At 36.7% G+C, this 14,937-nt stretch overlaps 1 long non-coding RNA gene and 1 pseudogene across 7 annotated transcripts in view; one reads left to right on the forward strand and one right to left on the reverse strand.

Annotated features, from left to right (window-relative positions):
* LOC120854883 overlaps positions 1-14,937 on the forward strand; it is a 95,947-nt gene that overhangs the window by 58,203 nt on the left and 22,807 nt on the right. The window lies entirely within an intron of this gene.
* Positions 8,541-9,418, reverse strand: LOC120854881 (annotated as a pseudogene).

Here is a 14,937-nt window from a genome sequence, read left to right on the forward strand (position 1 = left end):
CCCAGAGGGATGGGATGGGGAGGGGTGGAAAGGGGGGGGTTCAGGATGGGAAACACATGTACACCCATGGCTGATTCATGTCAATGTATAGCACAAACCACTATAATATTGTAAAGTAATTAGCCTCCAATTAAATTAATTTTAAAAAAAGTGATATCTCATTGTGGTTTTAATTTGCAATTCTCTAATGACTAGTTATATTGAGTACCTCTTCATGTACCTATGCCCATTTGTATACGTTATTTGAAAAAAAAAATATTTTGAGTTCTTTTGCCCATTTAAAAATTGAATTACTCAATTTTTTGCTACTAAATTGTATGAATTCTTTTTATATTTTATAAATAATGGATACATGGTTTGCAAATATTTTGCTATCCATAGATTTTCTTTTCACGTTGTTGATAGTTTCTTTTGCTATGCAGAAGCCTTTTAGTTGATGTAGTCCCACATATTTATTCTTGCTTTTGTTGCTTGTACTTTGGGTATGATTTCAAAAAAACACATTAAGAAGACTCATATCATGAAGCTTTTTTTTGCTCTGTTTTCTCCTAGAAGTTTCATGGTTTCAGTTCTTACTACTTAGTACTTAATGGATTTAAGTATTTCACTCATTTTGAGTTAATTTTTGTGAGTGTTATAAGATAGGGGTCAAATTTGATTCCTTTACATGTGAATATCCTCTTTGGGACTTCGCTGCTGGCTCAGATAGTAAAGCATCTGCCTACAATGAGGGAGACCAGCGTTCAATCCCTGGGTCGGGAAGATCCCCTGGAGAAGGAAATACCGACTCACTCCTGTATTCTTGCCAGGAAAATCTCATGAATGGAAGAGGAACCTAGTAGGCTAAAGTCCATGGGGTCGAAAAGGGTCAGACATGACTGAGCGACTTCACTTTCACTTTCTATCCTCTTTGCCCACCAGCATTTATTGAATAGATTTTCTGTTTTCCATTGAGTATTCTTGGCTCCATTGTCAAATATTCAGTTCAGTTCAGTTGCTCAGTCATGTCTGACTCTTTACGACCCCATGGACTGCAGCACGCCAGGCCTCCCTGTCCATCACCAACTCCCAGGGTTTACTCAAACTCATGTCCATTGAGTCGGTAATGGCATCCAACTATCTCATCCTCTGTCGTCCCCTTCTTCTCCTGCCTTCAATCTTTCCCAGCATCAGGGTCTTTTCTAGTGAGTCAGTTCTTCGCATCAGGTGGCCAAAGTATTGGAATTTCAGCTTCAACATTGTCAAATATTACTTGACCTTATATGATTTATGATGTTGGCTGGGTGCTTGTCATTTATGGCCTTTATTATGTTGAGATATGTTCCTTCTGTACCTATTTATTAGGTATATGCTGGATTCTGTTCCCCTGGATTCTTGTCTTTTTTTAATGCCCTTACCACACTCCTTTAATTAAAGCTTTATGTTCTACTATATACTTTATAAAGCTATAGCTTTATAGTAGAGCTTGAAATTAGGAAGTGTGATACCTCCTTCTTTGTTCTTCTTTATTATTTTGGTTATTCAGGGTTTTGGGTGATATTTTTAGAATACTTTAAGATACTAATTTTAGAAGTGTTTTTTGTGTTTCTGTAAAAGTGTCATTAAAATCTTATTTCTTCAATTTTTATTGAAATATAGTTAATTTACAATGTTTTGTTAGGTTTAGATATACAGCAAAGTGATTCAGGTGTGTTTGTATATATGTACACACATACAGATATAGAAAAATTTTATTTATATGTAATATATGAATATATTTAGATTATTTTCCATTTCAGTTTATTACAAGACATTAAGTGTGGTTCCCTGTGCTAGACAGTAGGTCCTTTTTGGTTATCTATTTTGTTTGTATATAGTAGTGTGTATATTTTAATTCCAAGCTCCAGGGATTGCATTGAATCTATAGATGGCTTTTGGTAGTACTGACATTTCAACAATATTAATCTTCCAGTCCATGAACATAAATACCTTTCCATTTATTTGTGTCTCCTATTTCTTTCATCAATAAAAATGTAATTTTCAGAGTAGAAATTTTTTACCTCTTTGGTTAAATTTATTCCTAAGTATTTTATCATTTTTAATGCTATTATAAATGGAATTGACATATTTTTCATAACATTGTTAGTGTGTAGAAATGTTACTGATTTTTGCATGTTAATTTTGTACCCTGCAACTTTACCAAATTCACTGATTAGTTTTAACAGGTTTTTGGTGAAATTGGTAGGATTTTCTACGTATAAAATCATGTCATCTGCAAATAGAGACAATATGACTTCTTCCTTCCAATTCTGATACCTTTGTTTTTCTCTCCCAATTGCTCTAGCAAAAACTTAACAGTATTATATTGATTAGGTGTGATGAGAGTGGGCACACTTGTCTTGTTCCTGATTTCAGAAGAAAAGCTTTAAACTTTTCACCATTGAGTATAATGTTGGCTATGGGCTTGTCATTTGTGGTCTTTTATTATGTTGAGATATGTTCCTTCTAGACCTAATTTGTTAAGTGTTTTTTATCATGAACAGATGTTGAGTTTTGTCAAATGCTTTTCTGTATCTATTGAGATTATCATACGATTATTTCTTCCATTTTATTCATGTAATGTATCACATTGGTTTGCATATGTTGAGCAATTCTTTCATCCCAGGATAAATTCCACTTGATCAAGGTGAGTGATTCTTTTAATGTACTGCTAAATTTGGTTTTGCTAGTATTTTGTTGAGACTTCTTGCAACTGTACTTCTGAGTGATATTGGGCATAGTTTTATTGCAGTGTCCTTATCTGACTTTGATATCAGGATATCTGATTATCAGGAGAATGCTGGCCTTGTAAAGTGAGTTTGGAAGTCTTCCCTCTTCAATATTTTGGAAGAGTTTGAGAATAATTTTATCTTAATTATTCTCTAAACGTTTGGTAAAATTCACCAGTGAAGCAGTCTGGTCCTGGGTTTTTCTTCACTGGGGGGTTTTTGATTACTGATTCAATATCCTTACTAGTAATTGGTCTGTTCAGATTTTCTATTCCCGATTTAGTCATGGTAGGTTGTATGTTTTCTAAGAATTTTTCCATTTCTTGTAGATTATCCATTTTGTTAGCATATAGTTGTTTGCAGCAGCATCTTATGATTTTATTTCTGTTTATATCAGTTGCAATGTCTTCTTTTTCATTTACAATTTTGATTTAGGTCTTCTCTCCTTTTTCCTTGGTCAGTCTACCTTAGAGTTTGTCGGTTTTACTTCTTTTCAAAGAACTAACTTTTAGTTTGCTTGAAAGTGAAAGTGAAGTCGCTCAGTCGTGTCCAACTCTTTGTGACCTGTGAACTATAGCCCACCAAGCTCCTCCATCCATGGGATTCTCCAAGCAAGAATACTGGACTGGGTTGCCATTTCCTTCTCCAGGGGATCTTCCCAACCCAGGGATCGAACCTAGGTCTCCCACATTGCAGGCAGATGCTTTTAACCTCTGCACCACCAAGGAAGCCCTTAAGTTTGCTTAGTGTTTTCTATTTTTCTGTTCTCTATTTCCGTAATTTCTACTTTAATCTTTATTTCCTTCCTTCTGCTAACTTGGGGTCACCTTATTTTCTAGTTCCTAAGGAATAGAATTAGGTTGTTGGGGTCATTCCTGCTTTTTAGTGTAGGTGTTTATTGCTACAAACTTTGCTCTTAGAACTGTTCTTTCTGCATGGCATAAGGTCAGGTATGCTGTGTTTCCATTTTAATTTGTCTCAAAACTTTACTGTCTTTAATTTCCTCTTCAATCTGTTGGTTGTTCAGTAAAGTGTTTAATTTCTATGCATTTATGAACTTTTTCCAGTTTACCTCTTGTTATGATTTCAGTTTTCTTGAAGAATTGTTTCATGGCCTAACATTTGGTCTATCCTAAAAAAAGTTCCATTTGCACTTGAGAAGAATATGAATTCTGCTGTTGTTGACTAGAATGTTCTATATATGTCTGTTATATTATTTGATCAGTTCAGTTCAGTCGCTCAGTCGTGTCTGACTCTTTGCGACCCCATGGACTACAGCACGCCAGGCTTCCTTGTCCATCACCACTCCTGGAACTTACTCCTGTCCATTGAGTCTGTGATGCCATCCAACCATCTCATCCTCTGTCGTCTTCTCCCACCTTCAGTCTTTTCCAGCATCAAGATCTTTTCAAATGAATCAGTTCTTCACATCAGGTGGCCAAATATTGGCTTTCAGCTTCAGCATCAGTCCTTCCAATGAATATTTAGGAATGATTTTCTTTAGGATGAACTGGTTGGATCTCCTTGCAGTTCAAGGGACTCTTAAGAGTCTTTTCCAACACCACAGTTCAAAAGCATCAATTCTTTGGCACTCAGCTTTCTTTAGAGTCCAACTGTCACATCCATACATGACTACTCGAAAAAACCATAGCTTTGAATAGATGGACCTTTGTTGGCAAAGTAATGTCTCTGCTTTTTAATATGCTGTCTAGGTTGGTCTATAGTGTTTAAATTCAGTTTATTATCTTTCTGAATGATTTATCCATTCTTGACAGTAGAGTATTAAAATCACAAACTATTATTGTACTCATGTTTAATTTCTCCTTTTAGCTTTGTTAGTTTTATTTTATGCATTTAGGTGCTTTGTTGGGTGAACAAATATTTACAACTGCTATAACATGATGTTGTTATTGACCTTTTTTATTATGTAATATATAATGGCCTTTTTTAAGAAAAACTGTTCATTTTGTCTGATGTAAGTATAGCTCCCCCTGCCTTATTTGTAGACAGTGGGAGATTACCATTTGCTTGAAATCTCTTTCTCCATCCCTTCTCTCTGTTTATGTCTTTATGGTAAAGGCACTCTCTTTAAGGTAGTATATTTTTGGATCTTGTTTTCCTATCCATTTAGCCATTCTGTCTTTTTTTTTTAAAGATGTCTTTATTTATTTTTTATTTTGCTGGGTCTTTGTTGCTGTGCGGGCTTTCTCTAGTTGCGGTAGGGGAATGGAGGGGGGGATGTGGAGCAGGGCTACCCTTTGTTGTAGTGTGTGGCCTTCTCATTGCCGCGGCTTCTCTTGCTGCAGAGCACCAGCTCTAGGAACGAGGACCTCAGTAGTTGTGATGCACAGGCTCAGTTGCTTCGTGGCATGTGGAATCTTCCTAGGACAGAGATCAAACCTATGCCCCCTGCATTGACAGATGGATTTTTAACCACTAGACCACTAGGGAGGCCCCATTCTGTGTTTTTTGATTGGAGAATTTAATATGTTAGTCACTATTGATAGGCAAGAATTTACTATTGCCATTTTGTTAATTGTTTTCTGATTGTTTTATAGATCCATTGTTCCTTGCTTCTTATCCTGCCATCATTTTGCATATTTCGATGTCTTTTGGCATCAGTATTCTTTGACTTCTTTTTCTTGTTCTTTTGTTTAATTGTTACAGGTCTTTACTTTGTCATTGCCATGAAGATTACCTAAAATATCTTAAAATTATAACGCTTGATTTTAAATTGATAACTTCATTTCAGTAGAAGTCTAAACTTTATACTTTTTCTTCTACCCCTCACATTTTAGATTATTATAGTTAAAATTTGCATATCTTTACATATAACTAAGAAGGCTTTTTTAGTTTTAGGTATTTTACTACACTTTTAGTGTTTAATTATATTGTACACTACCATTACTATATTATAGACTCTAACTTCTGCTATTTATCATAGCTAGTGAATTTTATGCTACCTTTTTATGTTTTCAGAAGTAGAATTGTTGGGTTATTTAGTGCTGTTTTTGTTTGCTGAGGAACCCCTATACTGTTTTTGACAAGTGAAGAAGTGAAAGTTGCCCAGAATTCTCCAGGCCAGAATACTGGAGTGGGTAGCCTTTCCCTTCTCCAGGGCATCTTCCCAACCCAGGGATCGAATCCAGGTCTCTCGCCTTGCAGGTGGATTCTTTACAAGCTGAGCCACAAGGGAAGCCTAAGAATACTGGAGTGGGTAGTTTATGCCTTATCCTTTTTGACGATGGATGCACCAATTTCCAGTAGACAAGGGCTCTCTTTTCTCCACATCCTCATCAGCATTTGTTTTTTGTGGTCCTCTTTGATGATAGCCATTCAGACAAGTGTGGAGGTGTTCTTTCATTGTGATTCTGATTTCCATTTCTCTGATTAGTGATATTAAGTATCTTTTTCATGTTCCTGTTGGCAATCAGTATGTTTGGAAAAATGTTCGGGTTTTTTGCCCATTTTTGGTTGAATTGTTTGCTTTTTTGATATTTAGTTGTGTATGAGCTCTTTATATATTTTAGATATTAACCCCTTTATGGTCATCATTTACAAATATTTTCTCTCATTCTACAGGTTGTCTTTTCATTTTGTTAATAGTTTCTTCTGCCACTTTAATTAGATCCTATTTGTTTGCTTTTGCTTTTGTTTTCCTTTGTGTTAGGAAGCAAATGAATATTACTATGATTTATATCAAGAGTATTCTTCTTATATTTTCTTCAAGGAATGTTATGGTTTCTGGTCTTACATTTTGGCCTTGAATTAATTTTGAGTTGATTTTTGTATATCATGTGAGGAAACATTCTTAATTCCATTCTTTTACCTATAGTTGTTCAGTTTTCTCAGCAGTACTTATTGAAAAAATTGTCTTTTCCCAATTGTAAATTCTTGCCTCCTTTGTTATACATTAGTTAACCATAAGTGTGAGTTTATTTCTGGATTCTGTGTTCTTTTCCTTTGATCTATTTGTGTGTTTTTGTGCCAGCACTATACTGTATATAGTATATAGAAAAGTACTTTGTCAACAAAGGTCTGTCTAGTCAAAGCTATGTTTTTTCCAGTGGTCATGTATGGATGTGAGAGTTGACTATAAAGAAAGCTGAGTGCCGAAGAATTGATGCTTTTGAACTGTGGTGTTGAGGAAGACTTTTGAGAGTCCCTTGGACTGCAAAGAGATCCAACCAGTCCATCCTAAAGGAGATCAGTCCTGGGTATTCATTGGAAGGACTGATGCTGAAGCTGAAACTCCAGTACTTTGGCCACTTCATGCGAAGAACTGACTCACTGGAAAAGACCCTGATGCTGGGAAAGATTAAAGGCAGGAGGAGAAGGGGATGACAGAGGGTGAGATGGTTGGATGGCATCACCAACCCAAAGGACATGAGTTTGAACAAGCTCCAGGAGTTGGTGATGGACAGGGAAGCCTGGGATGCTGCAGTCTATGGGGTCACAAACAGTCAGATGCAACTGAACTGAACTGATGATGTTTTGATTACTGTAGCTTTGTTACAGTCTGAAGCTGGGAACATGATACCTCCAGCTCTGTTCTTTTCTCAAGATTGTTTTGGCTATTCGGGGTCTGTTGTGTTTACATTCAAATTTTAGAATTATTCTAATTATGTTAAACATGTTTGGTATTTTGGTAGAAATTTCACTGAATATGTAGATTGCCTTGGGAAATAGTCATTTTAACAATATTATTTCTCCCAGTTAATGAACATGATATATCTTTCCATCTGTTTCTGTCATCTTCAGTTTCTTTCACAATGTCTCATAGGTTTCCAAGTACAAGTATTTTTATCTCCCTAGTTATACTTATTCCTAGGTATCCTATTCTTTTTGATATGATAAATGAGACTTAAAAAAAAAAATTCTTTCTGACAATTCATTATCAGTGTATAGAAATGCAGCAGATTTCTGTATATTAATTTCGTATCACACAGCCTTGCCAAATTCATCGAATTCTAGTTGTTTTTCAGTGATGTCTTTAGAATTTTCTGTGTGTAGTATCATGTCATCTGAAAACAGTGACCATTTTACTTCTATCTTTCCTATTTTTCTTATCTGATTGTTGTGGCTAAGACTTCTAATATAATACTGTGTTGAATAAAAGTGGGGAGAGTGGACATTCTTGTCTTGTTCCTGATCTTAGAGGAAATGCTTTCAACTTTTTATCATAGAGTATGTTAGTGGGCTTATCATATACGGTTTTTATTGTGTTGAGGTGTGTTACCACTTCACAGAGTTAATATAAAGAGCTAATCATAAGTGAATGTTAAATTTTGTCAAAAGCTTTTTCTGTATCCATTCAGATGATATTATTCAATTTTTAACATTCATAATCAGCTTTTATTGATTTTACATAAATAGCTTATAGAATGACTTTGAAAACCATATTTTCCTAACATTTGTTACAACACCTGAGATTTCTTTATGAAGGTATTTGTTAAATCATTTTTTACAGAGGAAGTGGAGAAAAATGGAGAAAGAGGAAGGAAAATAATATTTCAACATTAATCTTCAGTGATAGACCTAAATATTTGGTAATTATTTCCTTTTATAGAACATCATATGATTATAACTTGAAACATATCAAAAGTGCTGTCCATCAATTTAATTAAAATCTTGGTGTTCATATCACATTCCCTTGACCTATCATTATGATCATTCCTCAGCTGTACTGACAGTACTGAATTTCAAATAATGCTGTTCAATTGTTATGCCTCTTGGCTGAACATATGTAGATTATCTTTCTTTATCAGAAATATTTAACAATTGGGCAGTCATCTACTCAGACTTTATGAACTCTATATTGAATAACTTTTCATTTTTACAAGCATTTCCTACATGACTTTTTGCTTTCTTCTTGTCATCCTCATGTAACTAAGTGGTCCATTGCCTTCAAAGGAGGAAGGATTTTTTAACAAGCCTCCAATTCTATCCCATAATGTGAAATACTGTCCATAACTATAGTTAACGAGCATGTAGTAGTCTGTATGATGAGTTGAGCCATTAATAATTAAGGCCTTAAGATTTAGGGAATGTGAATATCACCATCATGAATGGAAACTATAAATATTGACCAGATAGATGAACCTAAATAAACTACCATGTATAAAGGAAAGATAAAAGGATATCTGTGGTAAGACAGACTCTGAAGGACGTCATCCAGAAGGTGAAAAGCATGACTTACAAATGAAGTCAGAACCTTCCAGATGTGATGAGGTTTGTGTAAGCGCTTATATATACCAGTCTCTGACGAAAGCCTCTGGGAATCCAGTAGATCAGCATGTCAGTGAAAAAGAGAAAAGTGAAAATACCAGCAATGAGTTGAAACCAACCATATGGAAACTCTCCTATGCTGTCACACAATTTGCTGTAACCTCTCACCTCCAGCAGGAACAGAGGAGATATGGGGATGCTGATCCATGGCATTGGCTGGACAGAATGCATAAGCTATCAATAAACTTGATTCTTTAAAAATTGTCTTTCATTAAGAAATATTATAGACAAAATAACTCAGTGTTGCAAAGAAGGAATAAAAGTTATACATACTGAGAGTTGTTAAAATCAGGAGGCTATAAGATGTCATCTTCTGGCTATGTGGCAGGATATATGTATAGCACAAACAGATAATACTCTGTAGCATTGAGTGTAAGATCCATCTTAGCCCCTAGAGTGGATTTGCTGCTGCTGCTGCTAAGTCGCTTCAGTCATGTCCGACCCCATAGACGGCAGCTCACCAGGCTCCCCTGTCCCTGGGATTCTCCAGGCAAGAACACTGGAGTGGGTTGCCGTTTCCTTCTCCAATGCATGAAAGTGAAAAGTGAAAGTGAAGTCACTCAGTCGTGTCTGACTCTTCATGACCCCATGGACTGTAGCCTACCAGGCTCCTCTGTCCACGGGATTTTCCAGGCAAGAGTACTGGAGTGGGTTGCCATTTCCTTCTCCGTGTATTTGCTACTAGTTGCCAGTTCAGTTCCTACAGGGCTCTGGATGCTCTGGCTAGTATTTTGTTCAATTTTTTTATGCAGTATGTATCACATGAGTTGTAGACATGGAACCATTCTTGCACCCCTGGGATAAATCCCCCTTGATCATATTTTATGATCACCCTAATGTATTGTTGGATTCAGTTGTTAATTTGTTGAGGATTTTTGCATCTATGTTCATCAGTGATATCAGACAGTAATTTTTTTTTTTTGAAATATCTATGGTTTTGGTGTCAGGGTGATGCAAGCCTCATAGAATAAGTTGGTAAGTGTTCCTCCTTCCTCTGAAATTTTTTTTTGTAATAGTTTGAGAAGGATAGGTGTTAACTCATGTCTAAATGTTTGGTGGAATACATCTGTGAAGACATCTAATCCTTGACTTTTGTTGGGAGTTTTTGTTTTCTTTGCCTTTTTTTTTTTAAAAAGTGAGTTGGTTTTATTGCTGATAGTTGATCAATTTGTGTTTTTCTATTTCTTTCTGGTTCAGTCCTGGAAGATCATACATTTCTAGGAATCTGTTTCTTCTAAATTGTCCATTTTATTGACATATGTTGTTGTTGGTTTTAGTCACTTAGCGGTGTCTGACTCTTGGCAACCCCATGAACTGCTGCATACCAGACTTCCCTGTCCCTCACTGTCTCCCTGAATTTGCTAAAACTCATGTCTCTTGAATCAGTGATGCCATCCAACTATCTCAACCTCTGTCATCCCCTTCTCCTCTTGCCCTCAATCTTTCCCATCATCAGGGTCTTTTCCAATGAGCCAGTTCTTTGCATCAGGTGGCCAAAGTATTGGAGCTTCAGCATCAGTCCTTCCAGTGAATACTCAGGGTTGATTTCCTTTAAGATTGACTGGTTACATCTGCTTACTGTCTAAGGGACTCTCAAGAGTCTTCTCCTGCACCACAGTTTGAAAGCATCAGTTCTTCAGCACTCAGCATCTGTTTTGGACCAAACTCTCACATCCATACATGACTACTGGAAAAACCATAGCTTTGACTATACAGACCTTTATTGGCAAAGTGACGTCTCTGCTTTTTAATACACTGTCTAGGTTTGTCATAACTGTTCTTCCAAAGAGCAAGTATCTTTTAATTTCGTGGCTGCAGTCACTGTCCACATTGATTTTGGAGCCCAAGAAAATGAGATCTGACAGTGTTTCCACTTTTCCCCCCTCTATTTGTCATGAAGTGATAGGACCAGATGCCATGATCTTCATTTTTGAATGTTGAGTTTTAAGTCAGCTTTTTCACTCTCCTTTTTAACCTTCATCAAGAAGCTCTTTAATTCCTCTTCACTTTCTGCCTTTAAAGTGGTATCATCTGCATATCTGAGGTGGTTGATATTTCTCCCAGCAATTTTGATTCCAGCTTGTGATTCATCCAGCCTGAGATTTTGCACAATATTGACATATATTTGTTCACAATAATCTGTGATCCTTTGTATTTCTGTGGTGTCAGTTGTAACTTCTCTTTCATTTCTGATTTTATTGATTTGGGGCCCCTCCCTGTTTTTCTTCATGAGTCTGGTGAAAGGTTTATCGGTTTTGTTTAGTTTTTCAAAGAACCAACTCTTAATTTTTTATTTTATTAATTAAAAAAAATTACATTGGAGTGTAGATTAACAGTGTTTCAGGTGTACAGCAAAGTGATTCAGTTATGCACATACATGCTTCTATTCTTTATCAAATTCTTTTCTCATTTAGGTTGTTAATAAATATTGAGCAGACTTTCCTGTGCTGTGCTGTAGGTCCTTGCTGGTTATCTGTTTTAAATATATCCCTGTGTACATGTCAGTCCCAAACTCCCAATCTTCCCTCCTCCTCACCCTTCCCCTCTGATCATCGTAAGTCTGTTTTTTAAGTCTACGAGTCTGTTTCTGTCCTATAAATAAGTTAATTTGTATCATTTTTTTAAGGTTCTGCATATACATATGCTATTTGTCTTTTTCTGCGTAACTTTCTCCACTTAGTGTGATATTCTCCAGGTCCATCCGTGTTGCTGAAGATGGCATTATTTCATTTGTTTTTAATGGCTGAGTAATATTGCACTGTATATATGTGCCACACCTTCCTTATCCAGTCCTCTGTCAGTGGACATGTAGGCTGCTTCCATGTCTTGGCTATTGTAAATAGTGCTGCAATGAACACTGAAGTGCATGTTTCCTTACAAACTATGGTTTTCTCCAGATATAACCCCAGAAGTGGAATTATGGGATCATATGGTAGCTCTATTTTTAGTTCTTTAAGGAACCAAAGAACCAACTGATCTTTTTAATGTTTTTTTTAGGCTCTATTTCATTTATTTCCACTCTATTCTTTATGATTTTTTTTTTCCTTTTGCTAACTTTGGGTTTTGCTTGTTCTTTCTCTAGTTCCTTTAGATGTAAGGTTAGGTTGTTTGAATTTTTTTTTATTTCCTAGGAGATCCAACCAGTCCATCCTAAAGGAGATCAGTCCTAGGTGTTCATTGGAAGGACTGATGCTAAAGCTGAAACTCCAATACTTTGGCCACTTCATGCGAAGAGCTGACTCATTGGAAAAGACCCTGATGCTGGGAGGGATTGGGGGCAGGAGAAGGGGACGACAGAGGATGAGATGGCTGGATGGCATCACGGACTCGATGGACATGAGTCTGAGTGGACTCTGGGAGTTGGTGATGGATAGGGAGGCCTGGCGTGCTGCGATTCATGGGGTCACAAAGAGTTGGACACAACTGAGCGACTGAACTGAACTGAAGATAGGCTTGTATCACTATAAACTTGCCTGTTAGAACTACTTTTTGATCTGTGTCCCACAGATTTTGGGTTGTTGTTTTCATTTTCATTTGTCCCCAGATATTAAAATTTTTTTTTTCCTTTGATTTCTTCAGTGCTCCATTGGTTGTTTTGTAGCATGTAGTTTAGCCTCCACTTGTTCATTTTTTGCAATTTTTTTCCTGTTCATAGCATTGTGGTCAGAAAGATGCTTTATATAATTTCAGTTTTTTTAAATTTGCTAAGTTGTTTTTGTGGCCTGGCTTATTCTCTATCCTGGAAAATGTTCCATGTGCAATTGAAAAACTGTATTCTGCTTCTTTTGGTTGGAATCGTCTATTTAGAATTATTAAATCCACTCGCTCAAATGTGTCATTTACTGCCAGTGTTTCCTTGATTTCTTTTTTCTACTTTTTGTCTGAATGATCTGTGCATTGTAAGTGGGGTGGTAACTGCTAAGTCGCTTCAGTAGTGTCTGACTCTGTGTGACCCCATAGATGGCAGCCCCCCAGGCTCCCCGATCCCTGGGATTCTCCAGGCAAGAACACTGGAGTGGGTTGCCATTTCCTTCTCTAATGTATGAAAGTGAAGAGTGAAAAGTGAAAGTTAAGTCGCTCAGTCGTGTCTGACTCTTAGCGACCTCAAGGACTGCAGCCCACCAGGCTCCTCCACCCATGGGATTTTCCAGGCAAGAGTGGGGTGGTAAAGTCCCCTACAATTATTGTGTTACTGCCAGTTTCTCCCTTTACATCTGTTAATATTTTATGTATTTGTTGTTCTTTAGTGTCTAAATCATGGCCAACTCTTTTTGCAACCCCATGGACCCTAGCCTGCCAGCCTTCTCTGTCCATGGAATTTCCAGGCAGGAATACCAAAATAGGTTGCCATTTCCTTCTCCAGAGGATCTTCCACTACAGGGATCGAACCTGCGTCTTCTGCTTGGCAGGCAGATTCTTCACCACTGAGCCATCCAGGGTGTTTAGGTGCTCCTATATTGCCTGCATATATACTTGTAACTGTTGTATCTTATTGTATTGATCCTTTGATTATTATGTAATGTCCTTTTTAGTCCCTTATTACAGTCTGTTTGCCTGATAGTATTGCTACCCCAGCTTTCTTTTGATTTCTATTTGCATGAAATACCTTTTGCATCCCATTGCTTTCAGTCTGTATATTTTTAGATCTGATATGAGTCTCTTATAGGTAGCATAAATATAGGTTTTGTCCTTGTATCCATTCAGCCACTCTTTCTTTTGTTTGAAGCATTTAGTCCATTTAGTAATTATTGACATGTATTGATACTTATTGCCATTTTGTTAGTCTAGGGGTTGTTCTTTTTTGTCCCTTCTTTTGTTCTCTTCCCTTATGATTGATATCTCTATTACTGTGTTTGGAATCCTTTATCTTTACCGTGTTTTACGAGTTTTGATTTATGAATGTCATGAGGTTTACATACACAGTTATTTTAAGTTGCATATCTCTCAATTTCAAAGATCTTTTAACATCCCCACATTTTTACTCCCCACCCTCCATGATTATTTTTGACATCACATTTTACATATTTTTGTCTTTTTTTTGGCCATACTGTGTGTGGCTTGTGGGATCTGAGTTTCCTGACCAGGTATTGAACCCAGGTGCCAGCAGTGAATATGAGAGTTCTAACCAGGGAAACCTAGCATCTTTCTGTCTTGTGTGTCCCTTAACTACCTATTGCAGATGTGTAAATGATTTTACTGCTTTTGTCTCAGCCATCCTACTAGCTTTATAAGTGGTTAATTTATAACCTTTTACTGTATATCTGCTTGTACCAGAGGGCTTTTTCCTTTGTTATTTTCATGTTTATAGTTGTGTCCTTTTTTTTTTTTGCCTAGAGAAGTCTCTTTAATATTTCTTGTAAATCTTATTTGGTGGTGATGAACACTTGTCTGTCAAACTTTGATTTCTCGTTCAATCTAAAAGTTTTACTGGGTAGAGTTTTCTTTGCTGTAGGTTTTCCTTTTCATTACTTTATATCATGCCACTGCCTTCTGAACTACAGAGCTTGTGATGAAAAGTCAACTGACAGCCTTTTCAGAGTTCCCTTGTACATGAACTGGTTGCTTTTCCCTTGCTGCTCTTCACATTGTCTTTAAATTTTGACAGTTTTTGACACCGTGTCTTGGTATGGTCCTCTTTGGGTTGATTCTGTTTGGGACTCTGTGCTTTCTAGACCTAGATGCCTGTTTCTTCTCCCAAGTTAGGGAAGTTTTCAGATATTATGTCTTCAAATATATTTTCTGTCCCTCTATTTTTTCCTTCCAAGTCCCCTACAGCGTAGGTGTTGGTATGCCTGATGTTGTCCTGAAGGTCTCTTAAGTGGTCCTCATTTCTTTCTTTTTTTCTTTTCTGTTCAGCTTCAGTGATTTCCATTTCTCTTTCTTCCAGCTCACTGATCCATTC

Source organism: Oryx dammah, unplaced genomic scaffold, assembly GCF_014754425.2.
Source record: "Oryx dammah isolate SB20612 unplaced genomic scaffold, SCBI_Odam_1.1 HiC_scaffold_27, whole genome shotgun sequence".
Lineage (NCBI taxonomy): Eukaryota > Metazoa > Chordata > Mammalia > Artiodactyla > Bovidae > Oryx > Oryx dammah.